The 20,267-nt window shown below is 43.1% G+C and overlaps 1 protein-coding gene across 32 annotated transcripts in view; it reads left to right on the top strand.

Moving 5' to 3' along the window:
* LPAR1 (lysophosphatidic acid receptor 1) overlaps positions 1-20,267 on the top strand; it is a 406,496-nt gene that overhangs the window by 237,481 nt on the left and 148,748 nt on the right. For 8 of the 32 annotated variants that reach the window (XM_081574017.1, XM_081574022.1, XM_081574000.1 and 5 more), the window contains 3 exons: positions 93-318; positions 4,058-4,145; positions 4,631-4,831. The exons of 1 other annotated variant lie outside the window; for it this stretch is intronic. The gene's annotated coding sequence lies outside the window, so the exon portion shown is untranslated. Of the gene's footprint in view, positions 1-92; positions 319-472; positions 650-1,134; positions 1,235-2,362; positions 2,440-3,767; positions 4,146-4,630; positions 5,050-5,387; positions 5,894-5,940; positions 6,148-20,267 lie in introns of those variants that run through there. 23 more of the 32 variants (XM_081574156.1, XM_081574093.1, XM_081574174.1 and 20 more) reach the window with 15 other exon arrangements.

Raw genomic sequence — 20,267 nt, 5'->3', positions numbered from 1 at the left:
ACATATATGTGTATCAGTTAAGCCAAGGTAACAGAGTCCCCAAATATAGTAGCTCAAAGAACAAAAACTTTCTTTTTCATATGAAAATCCAGAGAGATGTTCACATTGGTGGAGAGGCTCTCCTCCGCATGGACACACAAGCGTCAGGAGTTCGGCTGCTGGCCATCTTTGATCCGTGGCTTCCAAGGTTGGCGTGGGCATTGCCATCCTCGTCAACAGAAAGGACAGAGAACCCGAGGGAGCACACATAAAAAGTCTTCAGTAGTCCTAGAAACGACAGAAGTCACTTATGCTCAAGTTCTATGGGAGATAACTCAGGTATGCGGGCTTAATTAACTGCAAAAGAGGCTGGAAATCTAATCTCGCCGGTGTCCTAAAAGGCAAGAATGAGTATCGTAGTTACCTCTGTTACAGTGTGTACTGTTGTTGTTGGTGTTCAGTTGCTAAGTCGTGTCCATCTCTTTGTGACCCCACGGACTGCAGCATGCCAGGCTTCCCTGTCCTCCACTATCTCCCAGAATTTGCTTAAGGTCATGTCCACTGAGTTGGTGATGCCATCCAACCACCTCATCCTCTGTCACCCCCTCTCCTCCCCCCTTCAATCTTTCCCAGCAACAGTCTTTTTCAGTGAGTCAGCTCTTCACATCAGGTAACCCAAGTATTGGAGCTTCAGCTTCAGCATCAGTCCTTCCAATGAATATTCAGTATTGATTTCCTTTAGGATTGACTGATTTGATCTCCTTGCGGTTCAAGGGACTCTAAAGAGTCTTCTCCAGCACCACAATTAGAAAGCATCAGTTCTTTGGTGCTCAGCCTTTTATACGGTCCAGCTCTCACATCCATACATGACTACTGGAAAAACCATAGTTTTGATTATATGTACCTTTGTTGGCAAGTGATATCTTTGCTTTTTAGTACGCTGTCTAGGTTTGTCATAGTTTTCCTTCCAAGAAGCAATTGTCTTTTTAATTTCATGGCTGCTGTCACCGTCCGTGGTAATTTTTGGAGCCCAAGAAAATAAAGTCTTACACTGTTTCCATTTTTTCCCCATATATTTACCATGAAGTGATGGCAAAAGTACAATTATAATCTTATTCATAGTCATGTTTCTTTTCTCTCTTTTCCCACTATCAGTCTACTGCGTGTTTGTGCCAAGTCGCATCAGTCGTGTCTGACTCTTTGCAACCCTATGGACTGTAGACTGCCAGGCTCCTCTGTCCATGGGATTCTCCAGGCAAGAATGCTGGACTTGCCATGCCAGGGTTGCCATGCCCTCCACCAGGGGACCTTTCTGACCCAGGGATCGAACCCATGTCTCTTACATCTCCTGCAATGGCAGGCAGGTTCTTTACCAGTGGTGCCACCTATAAATCCACTAATTTTATTATTGCTTTATAGAACTAATTTTTTGTTTTGTGACCCTTTGTATGATTTTTTTTTAATATTTAGGTCTATTTTTAGCTCTAAAATAATATATATCACACATACATATATTTTCTTCTTCATTCCCCAACGACCACATCATTTTAGATCAAAAGCTTTTAATTTGGGTGAAGGAGACTACAAGAAAAAGATTGATTGACCTTGATCTACTTCAGACATTACCCGGATTATTCATGCAGAAATAGGTGATAAGAAAATGGTGAGCAGAGAGTCACTCTGTTTGGGGCTCTCATTTCATTGCAGTCTGGTCCTCACGCAGGGCTGCTGCACACACCATCCCACCTTCGTTCCCCGTTTCTAGAGTCTCCTGATGTTTCTACTACCCTGAAGAGTTTTATTTATTGTTACTACATTGGGCTGCCTCACCCTCCTCTGCCATTGGCCTTTTAAAATAGAAAGGTTTCCGAAGGAGAATGATTTCTTTCTGGTCAAGGGGAAAAAACACCAGAGAGGCATAAATATACCATTTTAAAAAGGAAGAAACCTCTGTCTGAGAGGCACCTGAAAACCTTTCCCAAGCAGGCTGAATCCTCTCAGGGTATTGTTTCACCAGAGTATCCTTTCTACATTCATAGACTGGAGGGAAAGTTTCCAACAGATCTCTTTTGCTGATAGTTTTGATTACTCTCTAGTAAAAAATTTCAAAGGCTTTTTGCCAGACGGAAGAAATGTGGGGAGGCAGAGGGAACTGGCATGATCAGTAGCCCCTTCTGAACAAATAATAGAGCCCAAAGTAGGGACAGACAGTGTTTCAGTCCTAAATGCTTTGCAAATTATAGTCCTTGAACCACTAGATAACAGCAATAACCTGACAAAGTCTACTGTTATCCTTTAAGATATTAATGTAAACTGTACTGGAAGTATTCCCCACTCAGATTCTCTTCATTTTGCTAAAAATATTTTTTCTCATGTTTGACAGCACCATTGTCTTTGGGTCTCTGACTCTGCTGAAGTCATTTGAAGAAACAGATCTAGAGAAACATTGCTTGGCAGAGGGTAAGAGAGAAAGGTTAGGACAAAAAGCATTAACTTGCCTATCCAAGAAAGGGAATCAGTTTGAGTGGCAAGAGGGCCACAGATAGATAAAAACATTAAAGAGAGTATATCAAGATATCCTTCTGCATCTCTGTTGAAATCACATCACCTACTTTTGTGTCTGAAGTCTGTTCAAATATTTTATCTTACTTTGATAAAGGCAGCTTGGAACGCAATAAGGTAGACTGAATTACTATTATCATCCCATTTTACAGATGAGAAAACCGACTTGTTTGGAATGTAATACTTGTTTTGATGGATTAATCTCTGTAATGAACTGGATTCTACATTGGATTTCATTTTCTCTCTCCGTTTACACATGGGCATACAACCTAGGGTCGATTTTAAAGTGACTGAACGAAACCTGGGTGCAGCACAGTCTCATTCAGGCAGGTCTACACATGTCAGGGAGACAAGTCTGTCCAGGCTGACCTTGTCCTTTGCTAACTCATTCTAGGCCACAGTAGGCCAATAAAGAGGAAACAAAATTTTTTAAAGCAAATAAATTGGAACTCTTGTATACTCATCTTGTGTGGACAGAATTCCTCATTTGATGTTAGAAAGGACCAGAGAGTAGTTTGGTCAGTCAATATGTAGTCAAAGCAGAAGCAGCCATATTCCTGAAATAAATATATTGGAAGTGAAATAAATATTTATTTTGGAAAAAAAATATATTGGAAAACATTCAAGCTGAGGGCTCAGCAAGAAACTCATTCACACTTTACCTTTGATTTATGAGGAAGGGCTAAACGTTGAAATAATTAACTTATAAATTAAACGATTATTTGATACTATTTACTGCTATAATTAATATAAGTATTTTTATTAAAATTCAATAAAATTATAAAGTATTCTTTTTACTAGATATAGAAGTTTTAGTATTGAGAAACCCAACAGTAAATACTGAGTGTGTAGTAGAAAGACAGGAAAATTAGCTAAGTTTTCTCAGTTGGGTAGAGCTATAGTTGAAAACAAAAGTCCCTTTCAAGTATATTCTTTCTTTTCTTACCAATATGTACTTTGTATTATACTTAGATTATATAGTGGATATTTTCCTATTCGTCCTGGTGTATTAGAGCATAAGATCAGCTCTCATTGTTCGTGTGATAAGAGTTTTTATATGCTTTCTGCATGCTGTAAGTGAACATATTAGCACCGTGCATGTATTAAAATGTCTAATTTTTCACATTATCTATAATAAAAGAAATTATAAATTGGTAGGAAAGGGGAGAAGGCAGTCATTTAAAGCTGATCTTTTTAACAAAGGGGATTTGATACATTGTTTGCAGAAGGAAACAGCCTCAGATAGTAATTGACGAGCAGTCAGGTTTTCAGCCTTGAGCATCCTGTGAAAACCACAAGACCAACTCACCCAAGGTTCTCAGCAGTCACTTGCGGGAGACGGTCACGTTTTCTTCGAAGCTATACCTCATTGGAAGCTTGAGAAGTTCTCACCCCTTCCAAGAAGTCTTCCCCTCCCCACTGCGGTTTCCAGTGACCTCTCTTGTCTGCAAAGCCCTAGGTTACCGAGTGACCGGCACCAACGCAGCCTTCCCTCGCGGTCCTGCCTTTCTTTCAGGTACTTGTATCAGTCCTGCCGAAGTTCCCTACCCGACCGCTGGAGTGGCCCCCACGTGCCGTTTCAGGCCAGACTGCAGTGTTTACTTGTAAGCAGCTACTTTTGTTGTGCTGCGGCTTTAGAGGGAAGCCAGAGGCAGAGAACTGCCAACACTCCTGTAAGCCAAGGGTGGTAGGTGGTAGGGGGTGGCGCGGCTGGAGAGCCCTCCCGTCCTCCCCGTGGCCCCCACCCCCCACCGCGGACTGGGTGGTGGTCAGAGCCCGGGCGAGTCTCCCCGGCCGCCTCTTTCCTGAGAAGGATCCCCAGGCCCTAGTCCCGCACCAGCCCCGCGCACACCTCCAGGTGTGGATTCCCCGCCCTGGATTACTCTTCTAAAATTGATAGTTTGCACTTGGCTTGGCGAAGTGCAAGTGCAAACTGGGAAGGCGGAAGAGAAATTTATAATCATGGATATGGAGAACTAGGGGAGCACAGTCACACTGGCTTTGCTCTGCAGACCCAGTCAGTCGCAGACTCAGAAATGGAAACGTGTGCACCTTTCTGGCAGCAAAATTGACTCCGCGTTCTTCGCAGCTTCGCGTTAAAAGCTGCGCTGGGAGAACCGTGCCTGCTGAAAAGTTTGGAGACTGAACTACGAGAGAGGCCAGACGTTAGGGGTTCCGCGGGCCCGGCGATGTCTTCCAGAGCTTTTCAAGTGGGAAGAAAAGAGCGACAAAATGAAACTGCAACGTGTGGGGGTGGCCATCCGAGTCCCGCAAGCTGCCGGTCGCAGAGGTGAGCGCGGGAGCGGGTGGGGGGTGGGGAGCTGCAGTTGGAGGCCCGAGGGTCTCGGGCCGCGGGTGGGTCCTCTCCGGGTGGGGGGCGCTGGGAAGATGATGAATGGGAGGCTTGAGCTCCCCTCCGCCCCCGCCCTGCAGACGGGGCTGGGAGTCCGCAACTGAATGGGGGAGGCGGAGCGCCGAGGGTCGGGGCTCCGGGGGGCGTCGCGCCAGGTAAGGGAACGAGCCAGGGGGAGGGAGTCGGGAGGTGCAGGACTTGCTGACTTGTGCTACGTGGAGCCAGCAGCAAAGAAGGAGGCGGAGGAAGAAGGCGGCCGGCGTCGGCGCGGCTCCCGTGGCCCTCCCTCGGCGCCCCCTCCCCCGCCGCCCCTGCCAGCGCGCCAAAGCCGGGGCACTCCGGGCCGAGCGGCGGCAGACGCTCCCCGAGCCGCGACGCCCCTGTCCCCCAGCGGAGCCCGCCCGGCTCTCGGGCGGCTAGGGTCCCCGCGCTGCCGAGCCCTTCCCGGCCTCCTGGCCGCGCGCGGGACCCCGGCGGGGTGGGCGCAGGGGGCGGCCCCGCTCCGGGCGACGGCCGAGGGGCGGGCGGAGGGCCGGGCTCGGCGGGCCGCGGGGCGGGGGCTGCGGGGATTGACCGCGCAGCCTGAGGCCAGCCCCGGGGCGGCGGGAGCCGGACACGCGGCGGCGGCGGCGGCGGGCGCAGGTAAAGGCGCGGGCACGGCGCGGGGAGACGGTACCCTCTGAGCGCCGAGCCAGCGGCCGCCGGGTCCTTTCTGCGGCCAAAGGGCGCCCCGGGATCGCGCTGCCCGGCGGCAGACGCGCTTTGTGGCTGTGGGTGCGTGTGTTTGTGTGTGTGTATATGCGCGCGCCTGTGCCGGGTGTGGGTGGGTGTCCATGCCCGCGGGCCAGCCTGAGGAGCGAGGCGCTGCCGGCCTCCCCAACCAGTTGACCGAGCCCCAGGAGGGTAGTTGCCGCAGCCGCCCGGGGCCCCCGCCCTCCGGTCCCCAGCGCGCCCCGGAGCCCGCGCTGTGCCTGCGATCGGGACCCGCCCAAGTGACACGTAGGTGGTCCCCGCTTACCTGGGACTGGGTGGGGGCACAGGAAGGCAGGCAGGGGGGCGCTCGACGTCCTCCCCAAGCCGCGTCCGGGTGGACGTGGGCCGCCGGGGGTCCCCGCGCCCCGCAGCGCCGGGCTCCCGCACCACTTGCTTCTCACCCCTACTCAGCCGTGTCTCCCGGCTGAGGACTTGAAGCTTTTCAAGTTTCTGCTCACCCGCCTAATACACACATTTATCAAGTAACTGGGAAGTCTAAGGCAAGGGAGGGACCTGGCTTTGAGTGTGTGTGTGTGTGTGTGTGTGTGTGTGTGTGTGTGTGTGTGTGTGTGTGTGTGTGTGTGTAGGACGAGTTGGTTGTGAATGGAGTTACCATTTATTCTGGTTTCTCTTTGCTGCCATTTGGGCTTCGATGTGTAAGAATGACGGTATCCAGGACTTGTTGCTGCCTTCAGTCTGGGGCCTGAGGTTTCTGCTCTCTGCTGCTGCTTCTCTTTCCTTTCCTTTTTGTTGAAATCTCTGGAGTTTTTGTAAATGTGGGTTTCCAGTGAGCGGTGGCTTGTTAAAGTTTCACTGTGAACGCATTGTTTTCTGTTGGAATAAACACATATTTACAAACATAAATCTTGAAAAAGGTAAACTGCAGTTAGGAGAGCAAAATCCTCTATTCCTTCAGGCTTTAACAGTCCGAGGTTTTCACCTATTTGCTTAAGTGTCATTTGTCCAGCCTAAGTATAACCGTAAGGCTGGGGGTCTGTGATTCAAAGCTTTCAATTCCGGTTAAAGGGAGACTGCACTGGAAAACCTGCAAAGTTCGTTCTCCTAAGAAATTATTCCCTTGACGAATAAGAGTAGTAAAGCCCGAAGGAAAAAGGGTGTGTACTGGAGTTATGCTTATTTGGACGGAACTAAATTGTGTTAACACACACATGTCATCCGGTTGTTTCTGCCCTTTATTCTCCAATTCAGGGAGACTGGAGCATATTTGTCCCAAATGCAAAATTGTGAATAACGATCACCGCTATTAAGACCGCGTTTTTCTTGAAACGGTCTAATTTGAGGATAAAGAAGCCGGGTAGCCAGAGACAGGTAGTGTGTGGCAGGAAGGTCAGGCTGAGGGGCTAGCAGGAGGACAGGGTTATCACACTGAGCCATGGGCACACCTCGCCCCCTGGCGGTGCGACCTTAGCCAGTTGGGTCAACTGGTCCTCCTCCCTGTCCGCGGCCTCATCTGGAAAATGGAAGGGTTTGATCTTCTTTGCTGTTCCTTCCAGCTCCTTCCGATAACTAGAAACTGGAGGGTGGTTATCCCATGTTAAAACAGTAGAAAGTGAGTAAAGGGGAGTATAAACGGGTTAGTCTGGGAGGTAGGGGGGAGGGCAAGCAGGCTGAGAAGGTGTAAGAAAGCCAGCAGTGGGAGATGTCAGGAGGGGGAAAAAACTGAGCTAGGAGTTGATTTTTCCTCTTGTTTTTTGTTTTCCTCATCCACAAGGACATCAGTAATACCTGCTCCCCTTCCCACTCCAGTCAGTCTTCCATTACCCATTTTATTTAAAGTGGATGAGCCTACTTAACCATAAAATTGACCTGGAGTCTGTAGTCTGACCTGACTGATTTCCCGTTTGCATCATTGTCTGGAGTTGAGCAGTAGCTCCGGGCTGTGGGCACTCAGTGGATCTCAGAATCCCTGCCTGCAAGTGATGGGGAAAGATACAGACATGGGAATGTAAGTGGCCACCCTTTTCAACACGTGCAGTTTAAAACATCTGTTTTTATTTGAAGCTAACCTTTTCTGAAAAGTAGTTTGATTAAGAAAAAAAAGTCTTTACCATAAACTTCACAAATTTTTACTGGATCTATTCTGTTAAGATCTACTGAAAAACTCAAAGAAAGTAAAACTCTCACTTGGTAAGCCTCTTTGATACGTAATGGCGGTCAGTCTGAAGTTCATGATTTTTAGGCCCAAGAATCTTATTTCAGATGCTTAGTCAGGGATGTTGCAACCTATGTGAAGTATATGGTATCATTTTCACTGGGAAGCTTGAAGTGTCCAGCAAATAAAGACCTGAATTTTGTTTGAGGTCATGATTTTATTATCTGTGCTTGATGTGTGGCCTGTTTTCCTTCTCTTTCTTTGTCTTTGATACCCGTATGTATATACATTTGAGGGACATGATCTATTTTAAGTGAAGTGTGATACCATAAAACTTGGTTTAAAGTCTGAAAGCTTGCTCTGGCCTTGCTAACTCAGCATCTTGTTTGGTTTCTACTTTTTACATATCACGTTACCTTCCCAATCCGTAAAGTGTTATTTAACTATGTCATGGAGAGTTATCATGGATGCCTTGGAGAGTTAGGAGAAAAGGAGGATATTTTAATTGAATAAGTAGTTACTGAATTCCTTTAACAGTGGCAGAGACAAGGATGAGAAAAAAGCTCTGGAAAGAGCTGTAGTACAGAGGGAAAAGATACAGCCAACTTCCAGTGTATAGCAGCTGGGTTGCATAACTAGGTGGCAGCTGTAGAGTCCAGGAACCTTGGCATGCCAGGGAATGGAAAACTGAATTCTGGCTCTGGGAAAGGCTTCACAGAGGAGCTTGAAGATGAAAATGATGTGTCTCTTAAAAGATGAATGGTGGGGTGTGAACTTGTTGTTGGAACCCTGAGTGATGAGGCTGGAGAGGAACAAGGTGATGAATTGTGGGGGACCTTGGATATTATTTTAAGGAATTGTGCTACCTAGGGATGTGGAGGGGCATGTGTGATTTAACCGTATGATGCAGGAAGACACTGAGTCACAAATCCTGGGTGTAGAGAGGGCTGAAATGATTGAGAGGTGCCTGGGCCCTGATTCCATTACATTCCTTTGTAAAACTCAATGGCGAGTGAGTTTTAGGGCACTGCTGCCAGCTTATGCAGATTATATAAAGGTTACAGAATAAAGGGTATGCAGTTTCTCCTCCCATATTGCCCCCAAATTGACAGTGCTCTTTCGAGATATTTAATATAGTGAAAATTAATGATGTTATTGTGTTACACCTGGACCTTGTGAGTCCCTTGAAGCACGTGGGTTAAAATTGCAGAGCTGACCAAGAAAGCCTTTTGTTTCGTTTTGTTTTTGTTTAGGGAAGGGCCTGCTAGTTAATACTAATTTAAACATGACTAATGGCAACTGACATTCTCAACCCTGTTTATGTTATACCTAGTGTTTAACTACAGTAGTTGAATATTTGTAGCACAGAAGAGAATTATTATCAGTTTACCAATGGTGTTGACACCCTTGTAAAAGGTCAGGGTTGAGGGCAGAGGAGAAACACTGTTGCTGTTACCTTGAGGATTGACACAGGCCCCACAGAGCCTTTATTAAGTTTAACTTCCAATGGAAGGAGCTTGACCGGTTTGTGAAAGTGAAAGTCGTTCAGTCATGTCCGACCCTTTGCGATCCCATGGACTATACAGTCCATGGATTCTCCAGGCCAGAATACTGGAGTGGGTAGTCTTTCCCTTCTCCAGGGATCTTCCCAACTGAGGGATCAAACCCAGGTCTTCCACATTGCCGGCAGGTTCTTTACCAGCTGAGCGACAAGGGAAGCTGTGACCAGTTCTGTAGATGAATACTTAAGAACCTTCTTCCTGGTCATCTGCCTTTTTTGTTGTCTATTTTTTTCCCACTAAATCTCTAGAGCTGAGGTGTGTAGCTCATTATCTCTCAGACAGGAAGAATCTCTGTGGGCTTCTTTTGGGAGAGACTTCCAGCAACTCTGGAGGTTTCCTGTCACGTCCCAGTACCTCCTGTCAAAGGTGGGAGTGGGTAGCCTTTCAGCTGCATGTCCAAGAGTTACTCTTCTAATTGCCTTCGAATGTGGGCGTGCTGGGGCAATAAGGAGAAAGATGATGAAAGGTTTGGTCAGTTGCTTTGTACTGTCTTCTGAATACAGTTTGAATGAATGATCCCCCCAACAGTGTGTTTTATCTTCCACAAGGGAACTTGGGTTTGCAAGTTTAATCAATTAAATTAATTAAGGTGATTAGTTAAGTTGAAGGAATCCAAAGTTTTTTGTGTTTTGGGGGGAGGGAGAAGGGAAGTGCTGGTGGTGGTGATTTTATTTAAATTTCTTGCCCCCCCTCCCCCCCCGCAGGTTAATGTGATTTCAAAGTACTGTTGTTATTGACCTGGGGGTGGGGTGGGGCAAAGAAAACTATCTCAGTACTTGGATGTTGGCTCCTGTCATCTAATCAGCACTAGAGAAACTTTAACTTTGAAGTTCATGTAACATTCAAATTTCTTCCAGAAATAAGAGGACTGTTTTACTACTACATGGATTTAGGTTATAATTTTATTTCTGTGGTACTATTTTTAAAAAGTGATGTAATGACAGGGCAGCCTCGCAAATTTAGTCCAGTGCTAAAACAAACATGTGTAAGCCTGAATGAGGTAAATCAGGTTGTTTGCTTTATTTAATATGGAGACAAAGGAAAATGATTTCAAAACCGCCTGTTTCTCTAAAAGAGAGAAAGTTGGACTAATAAAAACTCTGGTTATGGATCTCTCTGCGGTGGGATTTCCAGGGTTGAAACTGTTGTTAAGGGAAATCTTGTTCATCATGGCCGTCATGTGTGCCTTTGCTTCTTAAGGTTTAGGATTCATTATACAGAGAGGGCTACTGTGAACCATTCCTTCTTAGCAAGGTTTCCTTTTTCCATTTTCTTAAATTTCAGACAATAGACTGGATTTGACTTCATGTAAGTCTGCTATACTCGACCATGTTTTCAGTGGTTCTTGACCAATACCCAAGCTGCCTTCATTCCGAAACTTGCCCTAACAGATACTCTTGGCTCTTTGGAAGGAGAAATGATCTGGGGTCAGAGGAAACAAGTTCTGTTGTACTGCTTGCAGCACTGAACTATAACCCTGCTATAACGCAAGCATTGTGCTAGGTACTAGATAGAGGCAGGGAGTGGGGGTGAATAAGCAGGGTTCCTACCCTTGGGAAGAAGCTGAGCTTATAGACATAGTAACATGATGACTGCAATTCAGTGTAACAAGTGTGACGAGGGAGATAAGCTCAGGGTACTATGGGAGCACCAAGCAGGGACCCTTGCTCCTCGGGTGTGGGGGTGGGGATGAGGGGAGGCTCCTAGGAGATGAGGATCTGGGAGGAACCTCAGAGATGAACCAAGAGACCCAGAAGAGAAAAAAGAGAACAGGATAGAGGGACTCAAGAGGCTTTTTATTTCTAGTGTTGTTATTGCTGAATGAGTCAAAGTTGTATTCTTTTTATATCTGTAAAATAAGAATGTTGCTGTTGTTTAGTCGCTAAGTCATGTCCGACTCTTTTGTGACTCCATGGACTGCGGCCCACCAGGCTCCTCTGTCCATGGGATTCTCCGGGCAGGAATACTGGAGTGGGTTGCCATTTGTTCTTCCAGGGGCTCTTCTAGACCCCGGGATCGAACCCACGTCTCCTGCATTGCAGGCAGATTCTTTACCACTGAGCCACCAGGGAAGCCCCCATAAACTAAGAATGGGCACTGATACTATCTGGTTACTAATTCTAGATTAATTTACTTCTTCCTTAATCTTGAATTTGTTCACTTACTCCCGATACAGTAGGTATCTGTTGCACACCTACCATGTACTGGGGACCGAAGGGTGGGAGACTAGACATATAAAGTCCCTTTCCTCAGGGAGCTTGCATTCTATCGTATTATGTTAACGACCGAGGTTCTTCTGAAACATCTTCAGATATGGAGCATGTTTGTTGAGTTATTTTTCAACTTTAGGAATGTTTTCTTCAAACTAGGCCCAGTGTTTTCAGATCAGTTAGCTTTTCTTGAGAACATGAGAACGAGATGGATCCCAGAATTCTCATTTTCACTTTTTAAACTTGAAATGTTTTTTCCTAGATTTACCAATTGCTAAGTCTAGAGACAGACATAACTTTGTGCCTTATCTGTAGCCCTGGCTTGCTTCCTTCTCATTTTGGATATTCTTAATATTGACCCAGTTTGTGTTTGAGGTTTTTTATTCAGTTGATGACTTGCTTCCTAGAATAACCCATATCCAGCCTTGGTGGGAAGTCAGACCTATTTTGAGGTCATGCCATCACTGTGACTCTGCTTCATTACTGCATTTTACTTGTCCTGTTTCAGTCTCTCAGGGCTCTGAACACAGCAGAAAGTGTTCTCCCCAGAATAAGATGCTGCATTCATTTATAGAAAGATGCGGACTTTGTAATAATTCAAAAACTATGGATGTGTCTAACGTAAATGGAGTAATATCCCTTTGCTCTTTCCAGCTTTCTCTTCTGATGTAACCAACCCCTCTGTCATCAGCTTGTTACACAGCCTCCCATACCTGTTCTTTTGCTTATACCAACCTCCAAAAATGTTTGTGTTTATTTGTTGGATTTGGCCCAAAAAGTTCATTTGAGTTTTTCGTAAGAGCATATGGAAAAACCCGCGTGAACTTTCGGGCCAATCCAGTATATTGATACGTGTCGGGTGTGTGTCTGTGCATGCACATGCTGCCTCCTGCTTCTGTTGGCTTCAGAGAGGCTGTGAACAAGGCTGCCGTCACAGGCCAGACATTTGAGGTCCCAGGAACCTGCATGGCTCTTCTTGAATCAGAACAGTGTGCTATGACTAGGTTAAGAATTCTTGTCCCCAGTAGAAAACCTCAATAGAACATTTTTCCAAAGAAGACATGCAAATGGCCAACAAAGACATGAAAAGACATTGAACATCACTGATTACTGGAGAAATGCAAATCAAAACTACAATGAGGTATCATCTCACACCTGTCAGAATGGCCATCATCAAAAAATCTACAAACAGTAAATGCTGGAGAGATTGTGGAGAAAAGGGAACCATCCTACACTGTTGGTGGGAATATAAATTGATATAGCCACTGTGGAGAATAGTATGGGGGTTCCTTAAAAAACTAAAGATAGAGATATTGTATGACCAAGCAATCCCACTTCTGGGCATATACCCAGAGAAAACTGTAATTCAAAAAGATACATGCACCCCAGTGTTCACTGCCACACTATTTACAGTAGCCAGGACATGGAAGCAGCGTAAATGCCTATCAACAGAGGAATGGGTAAAGGAGAGGTGGTACATATACACAATGGTATATTACTCAGCCATGAAAAGAAATGAAACTGTGTCATTTGCAGAGACATGGATGGACCCAGAGACTGGTCATACAGAATGAAGTAAGTCAGAAAGAGAAAAACAAATATCATATATAATGCATATATGTGAAATCTACAAAAATGGTATAGGTGGTCTTATTTGCAAAGCAGAAATCGAGACACAGATGTAGAGAACAAACATGGATACCAAGGGGGAAAGCGGGGGTGGGGGGTACGAACTGGGATATTGGGATGAACGTATATACAGTATAGATGCTGTGTATAAATAGATAACTATTTATCTGAGAATCTACTGTATAGCACAGGGAACTTTACTCAGTGCTCTGTAATGACATAAATGGGAAGGAAATTCAAAAAGGGAATATGTGTATGCATGTCTGATTCACTTTGCTGTACTGCAGACACTGACACAGCAGTGTAAAGCAACTGTACTCCAATTAGAAAAGAAATAATTCTTGTCTCAGAAATAGGAAGGTTATGAACGTAACCAACAAAATTATTTTCAACTGCATGACAACCAGGGCAGCAAATATTGCCTGAAATGTTATTTCCACCAGGACTGTGTTTCATCGGGTCTCAGGCAGGGGAGGAGGGGCATTTAGGAGCACGTGTTTGGCATCCTTGAACCTTTTGTTAGGCCTTGCCCAGCTGCCATGCTTTGCACTATCAACTGCTTCCGGAGCAGAGCAGATAGGGGGAGTTACTTACTATAGGCAGGTTTCATTATGGGAGCATTAAACAAGGGCCCCCTGGAAGTCGGCAATCTGCAGATGATAAGGGTGGAGGGTTCCTATGGAGGGAGCAGCACAGTTGAAACAGGATTGCCTTTTGTTAAGGGACTGCTTTGCCATGTTGGACTGTGATTTGTTGGGAGAGGGATTATTGTCATGTGGAGAAAAGGAGAAATTCATTCTGTACTCGGTGTTTACTGTAATTCCACAGAGAGCTGCTTGCTTTACTTTCTGAGTAGACATAGGGACCAGAAGGTTCAAAGGCTCAGGCAGAATGACTTGGGTTTCCAGACTCAGTGGGATCTGTGCTCTCCTCCCTTTATCTGGGACCTTGTCGGTTCAGTTACATGAGCTAAAAGACTTGGTGCGCTAATGTGAACAGTCGCTATGCTTGGCTTAGGACATTACGGTGTTAAAAAAAAATTTAAAAAGGAAAAGCAAGCACTAAGAAAGTGGTTCCCTGCTCTCAAGTAGCTCCTCAACATGGAGAGCCATGGATGAAGATGCCTGAGATCAGGCGTACAGTGATAAATATTGTAAACCGAGGTTTAAACGAAATGCCATCTGAATATTTGAGGACAGAGAGAGTAACTGCCTTGGAGGAGAGGAAGGATTTGCAGCAGGATTCTGGCTTCAATGGCAAGAGGGTTGAGAATGTTATTCCACAAAGTAGAGTCATAAGGAAGGCCTGGGAGCTACATGTGAATGACAGGTTGAGATTTTTGGCTCAGTGGTGGTCTGCTTTGGGTCCATGTTGAAGGACTAACGGAAGGGTTCAGGGAGCTGTTGGGGATCAAAAAAAAGGCACATCAAAGCCTTTAGCAGCGAGTAGGGACCTGAGAGTATGAAGATTGTTCCAGTGAGGCAGTGAGATTTTCAGCTGGAAAGTTGAGTTTGAAGTTTAGCGGAGAAGCCAAAGCGTGGCAGTATTCAGGAGTAATTGTTGTACATCAGAGTAAATACCAGTGAAATTTATGTGGTAAGCTGGAGAGAAGTTTTGGAGCGAGAAGAGTGATATATACTCCGTCTTTAAAAGGTGAGGATAAAAGAGGAGGGAGACATTGATGAAAGAAAACGATGGACTGGTCTAATGGGGGTAAAAATCAAGAAAGTAGATGGAACTTTTTTCTTAATTTTTAAAAACATTTAAAAATTAAAATTATTTTTTCTCCTAGCTTTTTTGAGGTATAGTTGATAAAACTGATACATTTAAAGTGTACAATGAGATGATTTGATATATGTGCAAATTGTGAAGGGATTCTCCCCCTTTGATATACATACTAGGTGTCTTAACGAGGGCAATAAGGCATATTTTGATTCTTCAGGTAATTCTTCTTTCCGGAAGGTGCTTAAGATAGCTTTGTCAGTTGTCAGACATTTACTGAACATCCACTAGAGCTTACCTTGATGAGATGGTTCTGGGATGATACAAAGGAGACAGAGTTTCAGTTTAATGTTCCTTTGAGAGGAATAAAAGCCTCTGAAACAATCATTCTGGCAAGGGAAAATAAATCCTGAAAAGAATCAGAAGGTAGGTGGTGATTTGGGGCCTGAGAGGAGCTGCAAATATAGTTGGAGTTTCTTGCTGAAATAACAAAAGTGTTGTGCATATTACTGTCATCACTGTAATAAAAGACAAGCCAAAAACCTCTCGGCCTAAAGACCAGACTTTGAGAAACCCCAACAGGTTTGTCATGGCGATTTATAAACTTTGGTCAAGTAAATTTAAGCTTTAATTGCTTGATGAAGATTAAAAATAGGATACAGTACAACTTTGCTCTTTACTTGGTTAAAAAAAAGCCCATCTTAAATTAAGAATTTGTTGACTATTTCCATTTCAGGGAATTATATTGGCATGCTTTCCCTGGTGGCTCAGTAGTAAAGAATCAGCCTGCCAATGCAGGAGACATGGGTTTGATCCCCTGGGTGAGCAAAGTGACCTGGAGAAGGAAATGGCAATCTACTCCAGTGTTCTTGCCTGGAACATCCCATAGACAGAGGAGCCTGGCGGGCTGCAGTCCATGGGATCGCAAAGAGTCAGACGCGACTTACGACTGAACAACAGCAAAATGTCAGGGAATTATATTGGCCTGCCTTTTTGTAGTAAGATAGAGCAAGGGAATCTGTTATCAGCCTCTTGTTGTCTAGACCATTATGATTCTTTAAAATTATACTCATTTCCGTTTGAAAGTTGTAGAAGCTGTACATGCTTATTTTGGTATTTGAAAAGTCCAGGAGACTCATCCATAGTTTCACTGCTCAGTGATAACTTCCTTATTCCATTTCAGAAGAACTCTTGCAGTTTTTAAAATATTTGATCATGCTGAATATTAAGTACACATATATTAAAATCTTTCATTTTAAATTTCCATCGACCACATGATAGTCACAATATTGAATATGTATCATATTTAATTATTTCCTGTCTCTGTTGGCTTCTTTACTTGTTTAAGGCCTTGTGGTGATGTTCCCAGAGTTCTGTCCTTACTTTAAACAGGCTCCAAGTATGAACTTACCTATAGAGCAGACTGTGTTTTCTAGCCCTTTGCCACTGACTGTCCCCTCTTCTTGGTATTCTCTGTTTCCAGTTATCCCTATGGTTGCTTTATCATCATTTTCATGTCTTAATTCACGTCACCTTTTTAGTGCAGCCTTTTCTAATTATCACTACATTTAAAATTGTATGACTCTTCCCATTTATACAGCTTGCCTGATATTTTCTTCTCCATTGCATTCATTTTCTTTTGACTTCTTAGATAAGGGAAAGTATTAACTGAAAAAAAATCCTATTTTATTTACTGCTGTCTTCCCAGTGCTTAGTATAATACCTTGCATGTAGAACTCAAATTTTTTGAATTAAAATTTTGTTTGAAATGAAATTTTTTTAATACAAAAATCAGTATGTTTGCCACCTCCTGAGCATATTACAGTAAATAAGACACAGTCTTGACTGCATGAGATTTACAATCTAGCGAGAACAACTAACACCAACTGTGACTGAAATTAGGGAGGAAAGCAGGGTGTCCTGGAAGAATGTCACATGGAGATTGACCTTGCCTGCAAGGGTAAGGATGATTTCTCTGAGAAACTGGCATTTATAAGGAGGCTTGAAAGATAAGTTGAGTTAGGTTAGTGAAACTGGGAGGTGAGGATAAAAGAGGAGGGAGACATTGATTAAAGAAAACAATGGACTGATCTGATGGGGGAAAGTCGAGAAAATAGACAGAATTCTGGTTCTCACTTTCTTTTTTCATTTTTAAAAACAATTAAAATTTTTTTTTCGGCCGTGCTGCATGGTTTGTGGAGTCTTAGTTCCCCCACCAGGGATGGAACCTGAGCCCCCTGCATTGGGAGTGTCGAGTTTTGACCACTGGGCTGCCAGGGGAGTCCCTGTTTCTCACTTCTTGAGTTGAAATTAGGTCATTTGTTTTAAATGAAAAGTTAGACATTGATCGACTTTGTTGTCATTTTTGATGTATACAACTTTATTTTCAATAATTTTGAAATAATCAGTATTTTAAAATTTTGAATCTGTAATTACTGAGGGAGGAGGAATAGGAATATTCACATAAAAATCTGAAAGTGACGATTAAAATAATAAAACTAGCTTTATTTCTATTTTTGTGATGATGTACTCACTGAAAATTTAAACCAGTGTAGGGAGAGGAAGCATTCTCACTTCATTGGGAATGCTACTAGTGGCTCATTCAGCCAAGTCTGACGTGGCGGAATATTGCTTTATTGTTTTGTTTACAAGTAAACTTTTGCATCAACTATTGGTTTTATTTTTCATGGTAATTGAGGTCTGTACAGTTTTTACTTATTGTCTATTAAGGGTTTCTTTGTTCTGAGAATGGAAAAGAGCATGGTTTCTATAGGTGACAAGTGCAGATATGTTTATTAATTCAGTAATATCATTCACATCTTCTATGTCCTGATTTTATACTTGAGCTGTCATAGGCTAATAATGGTTCTTTAGTCTCTCTCTATGAATGGGCTTTTGTCAGTTTCTTTATAGGAATTTCTGTGTGTTAACATAGTATTAAATACATAAAGATTACTGTTAGGCCTTTATTATGTTTATCAATATAAAATAACCCTCTGTGCATTTGGAACTACATTCTACTATTTTGCTGATATTAATATTGCCAGTGTTTTCTTTTTTTCTTTATCTAAAATGACTTTACTCATCCTGATTTTAAACTTTTGGTGTCTGTCGTTTTTTTTTAATATAATTTTATTTGTAAGCATCATTTTTTTTTTTTTAATATTTATTTTAATTTATTTATTTGGCTGTGCTGGATCTTAGTTGCAGCATATGGGATCTTCATTGCAGCGTGCAGGAACTTTTAGTTTCAGCATGTGGGATCTAGTTCCCTGACCAGGAATCGAACCCGGGTCCCCTGCCTTGGGAGCTCGAAGTCTTAACCACTGGACCACCAGGGAAGTCCCGTAAGCATCATTTAATTGAACTTTAACATACCTCTTAAAGGGAAACTTAACTTCTTTAATATTTATTGTTAAGACCAAAAAGTTTGATCTTAATTCTTTAAGTTTTTTGTTCTGAGAGGTACTTTAAAATGCACTGGTTTGCTTTTTCCCACCAGTATTTAGCTGCATTGTCTCAGCTAAATTACATAATGTCTCTAGGACTACAGTTTTTTATTTGTAAAGAAGCAACATGCACACACAAATCTTCAGTTAATGCTTTGAAAGGGCCTGGCACACTGAACAGATTAGCTGACATTACCATTGTTGATGTATTGAGCCATATGAAATTATTTTACTGCTTTGACCTGTAAAAATGGCAGCTTCCTACGGTTCAGTCTAACATGCTTTCTGGATTTATTTTCTGTCTTTTTCTATATATCATTTGTTTCATATATCCAGAGTATTTTTAAATGGCCAAATCTGTTTTTAGCTTACTAGTGATTATCTTTGTTTTTCAAATACATTCATAAAAATCTGTGTTTCTCTGATTCCTGGAGAACTAAATAACTTCTGACCCCGCTCCTCGCACACTTTACTGTGCTTTTATTTGTTTTGCCTCTTGTCACATCTCAATTTCCATTTTATATAAATATATATGTGTATACATATACATATATACACACACACACATATATATAGTATATATATTTCAGTGTATAACTTAAATTTCAAGTATAGACTTTAGATTTTTGTATTCTATTTTGTAATTAAGTCTACAGTAATACTTTGTTATGTGTCTCTAGTTAGTTTTGACCCTCATTTGCACTTGGGGTCCCCTTGCTTATGCTAGCTTGAAAGGTGCCTCCCATGTAGTTGAGATAATGTCCTCATCTTTATCTGGCCAGTTGTATCTTCTGCATTCCTGAGTTATACTCAGGATTTTTCTGCATTCATCAGCGTGTCTGACTTGTTGAATTTCCAGAGGTGCCGTGTGAGTCTTTCAGATTCATGTTCTTTTTACCCATCCTTCACAGAGTGTAGTTAGCGGAAATAACGCCTTGATTTTGGCTTTTCCTTACCTCTTTCTAGTACTGTTGCCAATTTTGCCATTTTGTGCATTTTACCATTTTGGTGGGAAGTTGGGAGGAGTCATGTTGGGACATCCAGTTCAACGGCTTTCAAACTTTTTGGACCATGCCCCCATAGTTAGCAAAGGTCATACATATATGAAGAAAATGACAGTTTCATGCAGATTACTACATATGCTACTGATTTTTCCCTCTATTTGTATTGTAGTCTGTTCATTTTCATTTAAAAGAAGTGTTGGTCATAACTAAGGTTTGAACACACTAATGTGTTTGTGAACAGTGGTTTGACATACACTGATTGAGTTTGTTGCTATTCTGTGTGTAATTAGGGTTATTCATTATTCTTTAAGTATTATATACATGGTACCAATTCTTATGCTAATAGTTGGACTAGAGTGGGGCATAAAGTGGCTGTTATCACAGGAGGCATGAAACAGTCCAGTGGGAAGGAAGATATTGACCAAATGAGCACCCATCATGGACAAAATGCAATGAATGTTACAAGGGAAAAGGCACAGGGAGTTTGAAAAGAAATTATTAAATGGGGAGCCTCGTCTGATGTTAGGATGATTCAGAATTTTCCTAAGATGGTGACATTTGATTAAATCTGTAGAATGAGAAGGGATTAACTCAGTGGAGGGTCGAAGTGGGGTGTGTGAGGGATCATAGAGTCATGGAGGAACTGAGTGATGTAAGCAAAAGAGAGCACTGGAAGTGAATGACCGATGAAAGGCAGACCTTTCAGTTTGATGGGTTGGCATTTTTGTGACACTTGGTGGGCTCTCCTGTTTATGGCTTTCCACCTCACAACGAAAGTCAAAGAAGAATAGAAAGGATATTTTAGGGGAGGTGGATGCAAGTGTGTTGAAGCAGTTTGTGTTACAGCTATTTTGTGTATTGCTAAACAGTAATAGCATTTGTTGAAGCTATGCTCTGCACTAGAAACTGTACAAAGCTCTATGTTGCTATG

This window comes from Giraffa tippelskirchi, chromosome 1 (assembly GCF_054371585.1).
Source record: "Giraffa tippelskirchi isolate mGirTip1 chromosome 1, T2T-mGirTip1v1.2.pri, whole genome shotgun sequence".
Lineage (NCBI taxonomy): Eukaryota > Metazoa > Chordata > Mammalia > Artiodactyla > Giraffidae > Giraffa > Giraffa tippelskirchi.
The sequence above is the reverse complement of the archived record's forward strand: the minus strand, read 5'-3'. Positions and strand labels throughout refer to the sequence as shown.